Source organism: Rattus norvegicus (assembly GCF_036323735.1).
Source record: "Rattus norvegicus strain BN/NHsdMcwi chromosome 3 unlocalized genomic scaffold, GRCr8 chr3_unlocalized_1, whole genome shotgun sequence".
In the NCBI taxonomy this organism is placed as follows: domain Eukaryota; kingdom Metazoa; phylum Chordata; class Mammalia; order Rodentia; family Muridae; genus Rattus; species Rattus norvegicus.
In genome coordinates this window covers 313,544-325,290 of record NW_026947362.1, presented here as the reverse complement: position 1 = coordinate 325,290, position 11,747 = coordinate 313,544, and positions in this window count along the sequence as shown.

Sequence of the window (11,747 nt, the reverse complement as noted above, 5' to 3'; positions counted from 1 at the left end):
ATAAATATAGAAATATTCAATTAATAATAAGGAATAAAATATGGTAAAAATAAAAAAAATGAAAGAAATTAAAGAAAAGAGCACAACCAACTAATCACACCTATTGACTCAGAAATCTAAAAGTCATTGACAGGGAATGGAAGTCAGAGTAATACTAGTGAAAAGACGGGGTCAATGAAGTGTCTAATAGGATCACTTCTCTCTCCCAGATAACAGGGTCAGACACAAACTGCTCTAAATGAATCCAAATCATGGAGGAGTTCACTCTGAGCTGAGGACACAATACCTGCCTTTCCCTTCTTCCTTAGAAACTTTTTCTTCTGTGACATAAAGGATAGGAGTCATGAGCTCTCACGTAAACAACTATGTCCTTCCTAACTCTTGGATTTTGTAAGAAATTAATGATATAAACTCTCTGATGTCCAGGAACCATAACAAGCAGGGAAGTCCAGATGCTTCTGAGAGGCTCCCAACTCCTGATTACCATATGTGGAAGTCTCAGATCAAGGATATCTCTTCAGAGAATTCACTCAACACCTGCGCAGGACTCACCGAGCTTTCCTATAGACCACATATTTCTTCCTTTTTTTTATACAAAGACAGAAGGGCAGTTTCCTTCTCCCCATCTCTGATATCATCTTCCTCTTTTTTTCTCCCTCGCAAATGGCTCTTTACTCTTCATTAGGAGCCAATTAGTAAACCCTAGAGGTACTGAAGGATTATCTGTGATTCAATTGCAGTCAGGACAACACTCGTGACATCACAAAAGAAGCTAGGTCAATGCGGGATACAAGAGCTTTTTCAGGGAGGGCCTAATGATGATGTCACTGAGAATTGCATAGCCTACCTGCTGAACACCTTTCCTTACATTGACCAGATTGGAGTTTGCACTTTCCTGGTATGTCTCCTGTTGCACAGTAGAAACCTATACATAGCCCATCTCTCTAAAGCTAGAGACTTCTCTCTGCTTCACTAGTGGTTACATGCTCTGAATGGAGAAAAATTAGACAGGGTAGAAAAGATTTAGGAACATGGAGTGTAGGAGACAATTCTAGATAATATTTTTATTCCCAGTTTCATTCCTGTGATATACAGTTCAATTTTTTTCTGTTTTCTCTGTTTGCCAAAGGCCATTATTTTCCCTACAGACCTTTAATTGAATGAATATTGTATTTCAATTCCTTATGGTTAATTCCTTGATAGGGTATTTTGAAACTATTCCTCAATGTGTACTCAATAATTCTGTATTCCAATTCCATTTTCTGCAATGATTTTGGTCACAAAGGGTGCCCAGCTATAGAGTGAGTATAACAGTGTAAATACTGTGTACCTCCTTCAAATGATAAACTCCCAAATCCTTATTTTAACAAAAAATTACCAGACATCAGGAAAGCAAAGGACAACATGGACTATTGGATTTGGTTATCTGGTCCTATTTGAATCAGGACTACACTATCTATCTTCCAGTGTTCCCATGACCAGACTTGAGGGTTTAGGATGTTTTACCAAGATTCTTTCTTAAAACCAAAAGTAAGATACCAGATGATGGGCAGGAAGAAGAATGGCTTGAGGACCAGTTATACGTCTACTTCCATAGGTTCATAAAAACAGGAGGGAGTCTTTTAGAAATTGTCATTTATTAATTCTACATTCTTGACATAATTGGGCAAAATCCATGTGAACATTCCACTTGACAAAATAGGTGAAAGAGCCACCAAAACTATATTTGTACACATCAGCCAAAAAAACTAGGTAAGATTGATGAAGGAAGAAGTGCATTCTGCCAAGACCTGGATTTAGATACTTCCTGAGAGAAACAGATACAGCATGTGAAATACAGAAGCGAATGCAAGTAGCAAACCAGTGAGCTGAAAACAGACCTCTTGTTTGTAAATTTTGAAAAAGGACTCGAAGAGCTGAAGGTGCTTTCAACCCAAGAACAACAACGATGCCAGTGAACCAGCGCTTTCTCATAATAGACCGATATACAAAGAAAGTACATGGACTAACCTATGGCTTCAAATGCATATGTGGCAGAAGATGGCCTTTCTGGTCAACATTGGAAAGAGAAGCCCTTGTATTCCCTACTTTGTCTCCCAGTTCAAGGGAATGCATTGCGGCAGAAAGGCTGGTTTGAAAAGAAGGAACGAGTAGGAAACTTATGGGCAGGAAACTGGAAAGGAAATAATATTTTCAAAGTAAATATAGAAACATCCGGTTAAAAAATCAATAAATTTTGCTAAAAAATAAAAAAGAATGATATAAGAGAAAAAAAGCTGCCAAGTAAACACACATATTGACACAGAAATCTGAAGTGTTATTCGGAGTAATACTAGGGGAAAGACTGAGATGATGAAGTCTCAACTAGAAGCACTTCTCTATCCCAGATATCAGTGTCAGACACAAACTGCACTATAGGAATCCAAAGCATGGAGGAGTTTACTCAGAGCTAGGGATACAATACTTGTTTTTCCCTTCTTTTTTAGGACCATTTCTACTTGAAAAAAGAGTAAAGGTCATGACGTCTCAGGAAAATAACTGTGCCCTTCACAACACTCGGCTTTTGGTATCAAAAAATTAATGATATAAACTCTCTGTCTTCAAGGAAACATAAGAACAGAGAAGTACAGATAAGAACAGAGAAGTGCAGATGCTTCGGAGAGTCTCGCAGCTCCTGATTCCCTCTGGTGGAAGGGTCAGATCAAGGATATGTCTTCAGCGATACCACTCAACCCCTACAAAGGACTCACTGAGCTTTCCAAAGGACCACATATTTCTTCCTTGTTTTTTATACAAAGACAGAAGACCAGCTTCTTTCTCCCCATTTCTGTTCTCTTCATCCTCTTTGTTATCACTCCCAAATTTGCTCTGAAGTAGAGGCCTATTAGTAAACCCTAAAGGTACTGAAGGAATATCTCAGAGGCAGTTGCAGTCAAAACAACACTTGTGACATCACAGAAGAAGCTAGTGCTCTCCAGGTTACAAGAGAGTTTTCAGGGAAGGCCTAATGATGATGTCACTGAAAAATGTCATGGCATATCAGAGAAAACCTTTCCTTACATTGACCAGATTCAAGTTTGCACTTTCCAGGTATGTCTCCTGTGACACAGTGGAAACCTTTATATACTCCTTCTCTCTAAAGGTAGAGATTTCTCTCTGCTTCACTAGTGGTTACATGCTGTGAGGCTTGGCATGGGTGAAAAAGATTTAAGAACATGGAGTGTAGGAGATTCTTCTAGATAATATTTTTATTCCCAGGATGATTCCTGTGACATACAGTTCAATTTTCTAGGGTTTCTCTGTTTCCTAATAGGCAGTATTTTCCTTACAGATGTATAAGTGAATGTATACTGTATTTCAATTTCTTATTGTAAAATCCTTGATAGGAGACTTTGTAAATATTTCTCAATGTACTCAAAAATTCTGTTTTTGAATACCATTTTCTGCAATGATATGTTCACAAATGGGGCCCAATTATAGTGTAAGTATAATAGTGTAAATTCTGTGTACCTACTTTAAATGATAATCTCCCAAGTTGGTATTTTATCAAAAAATTACCCAACATCAGGAAAGCAAATGACAACATGGATTATTGAATTATGTTTATTGTCCTATTTGATATCAGGAATACACTATCTAGCTTCCAGTGTTCCCATGGCGTGACTTGAGGGCTTAGGATGATTTACCATGATTCTTTCTTCAGGCCAAACCTAATATAATATGCCAGATTATGTGCAGGGAAAAGAATGGCTTGAGGACCAGTTAAACATCTACTTCAGGATTGGGGATTTAGCTCAGTGGTATAGTGCTTGGCTAGCAAGCACAATGCTCTGGGTTCGGTTCCCAGCTCAAAAAAAAAAAAAAGAAAGTCTACTTCAATAGGTTCATAAAAACAGGGGGAGTCTCTTAGAAATTATCATTTTTGAATTCTATATTCTTGACATAGTTGGTCAGAATCCATGTTAAAATTCCAATTAACTTCATAGGTGTAAGAGCCACCAAAAGTATATATGTATACATCAGACAAAAAAAAAACTAGATAAGATTAATGAAGGTAGGAAGTGCATTCTGCAAGGAACTGGATATGGATATTTACTGAGAGACACAGATACAGCCTTTCAAATGAAGAAGTGAATGCTAGTAGCACATCAATGAACTGAAAACAGACCTCATGTTGGTAAATTTTGAAAAAGGATTAGAAGAGCTGAAGGTGCTTTCAACCCCATAAGAACAATGATGCCAATGAACCAGAGCTTTTTTATTACTAGATCAATATACAGAGAAAGTACATGGACTGACCTATGGCTACAAATGAATATGTTGCAGAGGATAGCCATTTTGGGCAACATTAGAAAGAGAAGCCCTTGTCCTCCCTAGTTTGTCTCCCAGTTCAAGGCAATTTCATGTGGCAGAAAGGTTGGTTAGAGAAGAAGGAAATGGAACAGGTAGGAATCTTTTGGGCAGGAAACTGGGAAAGGAAATAATATTTTAAATGTATATACAGAAACATCTAGTTAAAAATCAAAAAAATTGCATACGTATAAAAAATGAATGATATAAAAGAAAATAAAGCTGCAAAGTCATCACAAATATTGACTCTGAAAGCTGATGTTGTAGTCAGAGTAATACTAGTGGAAAGACTGAGATGATGAAGTCTCAACTAGAAGCATTTCTCTCTCCCAAATATCAGTGTCAGACACAAACTACACTATAGGTATCCAAAGCCTGGAGGAGTTTACCTTGAGTTAGGGACACAATACTTGTTTTTCCCTCCTTCCTTAGGACCTTTTTTTCTTGAAAAAAAGAGTAAATGTCATGACCTCTCAGGAAAATAACTGTGCCCTTCACAAAAGTTGGCTTTTGGAGTAAAGAAATGAATGATATAAACCCTTTGACTTCCAGGAACCATAAGAATAAGGAAGTCCAGATGCTTCTGAGAGCCTCACAGTTCCTTATTCCCATATGTGGAAGGCTCAGATCAAGGCTATCTGTTCAGCGATACCACTCAACCCCTACCAAAGAGTCACTGAGCTTTCCCAAGGATCACATATTTCTTCTTTGTTTTTATACCAAGAGAGAAGGCCAGCGTCCTTCTACCCATTTCCAATCTCTTCATACTCTTTGTTATCACACCCAAATTTCTCTGAATTAGAGGCCAAATAGTAAACAATTCCCAGGATTGTCTCCTGTGACACAGTGGAAACCTTTATGTACTCCATCTCTCTAAAGCTAGAGACTTCTCTCTGCTTCACTAGTGGTTACATGCTCTGAATTAGGAAAGTTATTCAGGGGCTTGGCATGGGTAGTAAAGATTTAGGAACATGGAGTTTAGGAGATTCTTCTAGAGAATATTTTTATTCTGTATGTCACAGGGTTATTCCTGTGACATATAATTCAATTTTCTAGGTTTTCTCTGTTTCCCAAAGTCTAATAATTTCCCTATAGACCTTTAATTTAATGAATATTGTATTTCCATTTCTTATTGTAAATTCCTTGAAAAGCGACTGTAGGAAGCTGCAACGTGCCAGGCCTCAAAGTTGGTGCTGGTTTCTGCCTTCCACTCTCCCAATGGTGAGCTCTCCTTGCAGTAAACTAGTCCTTATTTGGCTACGCCTGCCTGGCCTGCTGGCTTCCGCATAGTGACAGTGTATCTGCATGACCCACATGGCTTGATAGGATTGGCCAGCACTAGCTTTTTAAGTGTGGTGCGAGGGTTCCCTGGGGTCAGAAGATTGTATCAAGGTTCCTGAGTAAAACTGCTTGAAAAAGAACTTCACTATTCGTGTCTTCCTTGCTGGTTGTGGTTGGGCTCGGCAAGTGATGGCCCATATAGGGACCTCCTGAAATCAGAACTTCTTGCAGTCAGGGCATCTCTAGAACATTCCCAAGTTAATGTGGGACCATAATGACCGAGGGAAATAAGTGGCTATAAATTCTCAGGGTAGTTAACAAGAAAGTTCTCAGTAGCAGCGAACCGAAATTAAGAAGATGCCTGGTGAATTTAGCCGTAAAAGCGTAGAAAGGTTTTGTCATGGGGACCTCACAGTCTCATCCAATTTTTCAGGCTCTTCAAGAGCTGTTTGAGCATAAGAAACTAAAAATAAATTGGAGCACCTTAGAGAGTTTTTTGAGCAAATGCAAAGTCATTGCCCAGGTTCACAGTCTCGGATAATCTTACTGTGGCAAGTTGGGAAAAACTAGGGAAAGACCTTGATTTTGCCTGGGAACAGGGGACTCTAAGACCTGGGGTCTATCCAGTGTGGTGCTTAGTGCGTAGTTGCCTTGAGGATCAAAAATGTTTTCAGGCAAATATAGAGAAGGGGCAAGCTGCCCTAGAAATGCTTCAAGAGGAGAGGTCAGAAAAGCAGGGAAGCACAAAGGAGACAGACTCAGAAAAGCCAGATACAGAGGAAGAAACAGACGAAACAGATTCAGAATAAGAGTTACAAGAGTTGATAGATCAAATGCGGAAACAGTCTCTAAGGAATAGACAGAAGAAGAAGAAGAAAAGGAAAAAGCCTAAAATGGTGGAGGAACTTCCTGGGTGGTTCCACTCAGCTCCTCCTCCCTGCATTGTTGTAGAGGAAGGAAGTGGAGTTTCGGGTGCAGGGCGCCCTCCTGTGGTGAACAACTGTACTGAGCATGCGCAGGCTTTGCACCTGGCATCAGTTGGCTGATAATGTGCTAATGAGGGAGCAGCACCATGCTAATGAGGTAATTCATGCTCCACCAAACCCTGAGGGACAATCAGCATAGCCTCAGCTGCTGTCTATATAAGCCGAGCATTCTTGCTGCTTGAGGCCCCCCTGTCCCTGTTCAAGGGAGTTGTACAGTAAAGGTTTGTTTGCAGAAGAATCCTGTTGCCACACGTCGTTCTTGCTGGCAAGACATTGGGCGCGTGACAAATGGGTAGTACATTCTGCCCAGAAGTGTGGAAGCCGGTCTGCACAGAACTGCATCTGGCCTATCCTGTTTATGTGGATGGTATTCAACAAAGGTATCATGAGCCTTTAGACTTTAAGGTGATCAAGTCCCTGATGGAATCAGTAGGACATATGGCATTATGGCCATATTTACCATACCTCAGGTTGAGGTCTTACACAGATTTTGCATGACTCCTAGTGATTGGATTAAACTTGCTCGGGCCTGTCTTAGTCTGGGACAGTATTTGGACTGGGGAGCTTTTCTTATTGAGTTTGCCAATGAACACGCTGCTGCTAACTTGGTAGTGAGGGGAGGGGCGGCCAGGCTGCCTGGGATAGAGATTCGCTGCTGGGTCAGGGACGCTTTGGCAATGCTCAGACAGGGTATCCAGGACAGGTTTACCAGCAGATTAATGAAGTTGAAACAAAGGCATGGAAATCCTTACCTAATAAGGGAGAAGTGAGTGGAAACCTCATCAAGATCCTTCAAGGACCTATGGAGCCATTCTCTGACTTTGTAGCCCGATTAGTGGAAGCAGCGGGAAGAGTCTTTGGTGACCCCGATACGGCTAGGCCCTTGATTAAACAGTTGAACGATGAACAGTCACAAAGGAATGTCGAGCCGCTATCACTCCTTACAAGAACAAGGGACTTGAGGCTTGGATGAACGTCTGTAGAGAAATAGGGGGACCTGTGACTAATGCTGGATTTGTGGCTGCACTTATGCCGATGATGCAGAGAAAAGGAGGAAACTCAGGAGTGTGTGTTAAGTGTGATCAACAGCGGCGCCTAAAAAGGCAATGTCCAGAAAGGAGAAGTCTATTCAGTACAGGAAGTGGCCAACACCCAAGGCAACAAGGGCTGTGCCCCAAGTGCAAAAAGGGGAACCATTGGGCTCATGAGTGCCACTTGGTAAAAGACATCAATGGGCAGCCTCTAATCTCGGGTTTTGGTGGACCAGGTCAAAAAATGGACAGCCGGGTCCACGACCCCAGGGCCCACAAATATATGGGCCAGTCGAGAATCAGGATGTAGAACAGAGTCACATGAGATGGCTGTCCCTTCGCCATCCGAGGGGCAAAGGAGAGCCACTAAAGGCTCTTCAGGACTGGACCTCTGCTCCACCGCCAGACTCATACGAACACCTTGGATGGGGGTCCAGTTGATAGAAACTGATTTTAAAGGACCCCTTGAACCTGGCACATTAGGGTTACTTACAGGGAGATCATCTACAGATTTAAAAGGACTACATGTCCATCCAGGAGTTATTGACACAGATTATACAGGGGTAGTCAAGATCATGGGAGAGTCGCCGAAAGGGATTACTGCCATTTTCCCTGGGGACAGAATAGCCCAAATATTACTTTGCCTTGCCTTCATGGAAGATTTGCAGCACAGTCTAGAGAGACGGGAGAGAATGGTTTCAGTTCCACAGGCTCTGGCCTTACATTTTTAGCCTTGGGTTAAACCAATGCCCAATAATGGAGCTAAGGGTAGATGGTAAAAGGATCCTAGGACTGTTGGATACAGGGGCCAATAGAAGTATAATAGCTAAGAAAGATTGACCCTCTGGATGGCCAGTACAGGCCTCATCTCAAACATTACAAGGTCTCGGTTATGCAAGAGCTCCTGATATGAGTGCAAGACAATTGAATTGGAGAGATGAGGAAGGGCATTCAGGATTTATGCAACCCTATGTGTTGGATTTGCCCATTTCCCTTTGGGGGAGAGATTTGCTGAAAGATATGGGTTTCAAATTGACCACTGAGTATTCTGAAACTTCACTAAAGATTATGAAACATGTGGGCTATTTTCCCAGTAAAGGAATAGGGAAACAGCTGCAGGGTAGGACTAGCCCTATAACTGCCCAACAGAGAGAAAGGAATCAGGACCTGGGTTTTCCTTGGGGTCACTGAGGATGGGTTCCCATTACCTGGAAAACAGAGGAGCTGGTGTGGGTTCCTCAGTGGATTCTTTCTTCTGAAAAGCTTGCTGGAGCTAAAGCTGACTACAAAGCATATAAAACCACCAGTATTACATTGGAATACCCCAATATGTGTGATTAAAAAGAAGTCAGGGAAATGGAGATTGTTGCATGATTTACTAGTTATTAATGAACAGATGCAAATAATGGGTCCAGTGCAATGAGGGCTTCCTCTTTTATCCTCTCTGCCAGACTGTTGACCTGTTGTAGTGATTGATATAAAAGATTGTTTTTTCTCCATACCTCTTTGTCCAAGCGATAGTGAAAGATTTGCTTTTTCTGTTCCATCATGCAATCATGAAGAACCTGAGCAACGATATGAATGGGTAGTTTTACCACAGGGTATGGCCAATAGCCCTACTATGTGTCAACTTTTTGGGGGCAACGCCATTGCCCCAATAAGACAGAGGTTTCCTGCGCTGAAATGCATCCATTTTATGGATGATATCCTTTTAACTTCAAAGAATGAAGAGATTTTAGATTTAGCATATAGAAATTTAGTTAATTTCCTAGAAGGTAGGGGATTGATTATTGCCCCGGAAAAGGTACAAAATGGCAGTCTTGTAAATTATTTAAGAGAAAAGTAAGTCCTGATACCATTATCCCCCAGAAGGTTGAATTGAGGAAAGATAATCTTAAGACTTTTAATGATTTTCAAATATTACTAGGAGATATTAATTGGGTCAGGTGTTATTTAAAATTACCAAATTATTAATTAAAACCATTGTATAATACTTTAGTTGGGGATTCGGCCTTGGGTTCTCCTAGACAATTGACTTATGAAGCAAGGGAATCTTTAAAGGAGGTTGAAAAAGTATTACAAGGCACAATTTTACATCGATGGAAGGAGGGTGCAGACATTGTGCTATGCATTCTAGACACCTACATGCAGCCCACAGGATTGTTGTGGCAAGATGCCCTTCTGCTTTGTGTTTATCCCAAGGCTTCTCCAGCTAGATCAGTAGAGAATTATCCTACAGCAGTTGCATGATTAGCCCTGAATGGGATCCAGCAGTGCATACAATTTTTTGGTGTTTCCCCAACCTCCATCATAGTGCCCTATACAGGTCAGCAGATGAAGATCTTGTGTGGCACTGTGGTTGATTGGGCTATATTATGCTGTGGAATCCATGGAGAGATAGATAATCATTATCCAAAACACTCTTTGATGTCCTTCTTTAAAGAACATCCCGTGATCTTTCTATGGTTACCTCCAGTGTTCCTTTACAGGGGGCACCATACATTTTTACACATGGATCCAAAAATGGCTGTGGAGCTTATGTGATTAACAATCAAGAGCCAATTTTGTGTCAATATCAACCCAGCTCTCCACAAATAATTGAACTCAAAATTGTTCCTTTGCCTTTAATTTGCTCCCTGATTCAACATATTTGTTAATGCAGTTAAGATATTAGAAGTGGCTGGCCCTATTAAAATTAGCAGCACGGTATGGCAGCTGCTGAGGGAACTTCAGGAATTGATCTGGAAAAGAGGTCACAAGTTTTTGTCCAACATATTAGAGCTCATAAAGGTTTGCCTGCTCCTCTCAGTGAGTGAAATGATCTTGTGGATAGATGTACCCGAATGGAGTTCATCTTCTTAAGCTCATCATTGGATCAAGCACGACAATCTCATCAACAATATCATGTGCCTACTAAGACCTTAGAGCAGAAGTTTCATCTGTCTTGAGCAGATGCTCGACCGATAGATTTAGGATGTCAACAGTGTATCACTTTTCACCATGAACCTATTGTCGGGGTTAATCCTAGAGGCCTCTTGCCCCTAAAGATTTGGCAAATGGATGTAACTCACATATCTGGATTTGGGACTCTAAAATACATTCATGTTTCTGTGGATAGTTGTTGAGGAGTCATTCATGCTACCCCTATGAGTGGAGAAAATGCATGCAATGTTATTGGACACTGCCTATAAGCCTCGGCTGCTTGGGGAAAGCCTCAACACTTAAAAACTGTTAATGGCCCTGCATAAACTGCCAAATCTTTCAAATCCTTTTATAAACAGATGGATGTGCAGTTGAGCCATGGTCTACCTTATAATCCCCAACGTCAAGCTATTGTTGAGCAAGCACATCGTACCTGAAGGAATGCGTAATTAAACAAAAAGGGGGAATATGCCATGGTAGAACCCCCAAGGGAACAGATATCCTTGGCCCTTTTTACTCTTAATTTTTTAATTTTGTATGATCATGTCCTTTCTGCCGCTGACCGACATCAGTGTCGGACACATTGAAAGGTTATGTGAAATGAAAAGACGTGATCACTGGTTTGTGGCATGGGCCAGATCCCGTGTTGGCATGGGCAAGAGTGTCTGTTTGTTTGTTTCCTCAGGACCAGCAAGATCCGTTGTGGGGCCCTGAAATATTGAAAAGGAGGTACAACAACAACGAAGATCCTGCTGCTGCTCACACTTCTCGGTGTCACCCAAATGCTGGTCCAGATGGAACCCCTGTTGGGGATTCTATCAGTGTTCCCGAGACTCATGCCGATACATCATGACTTTTACATCCACTCCTCTAATTTGTCTAAAAAGTAGTCAAGTTATCTTCTAGGTAATTGGACAGGAGAATTCGATTTCTTAATGGATCAGCTACATGTAGCCATCCTGACTCTGAACTCCACATGTGCAGATGCTAGAGTGGCTACGGGATTGTCATCTTGGATTGAGGCTGCTATGAATCATGTGAGGGAGTGGGTGGGTATGGGAACCCTAGCTGGACTCTTGCTGCTGGTCTCCCTAGTGCACCTGTGTTGTCTCTGTAGAATGAGGTTTGTTCAGAGGCGGGAAGTGGTTATGGTGGTACAGGTATTTGCAGCCATTAA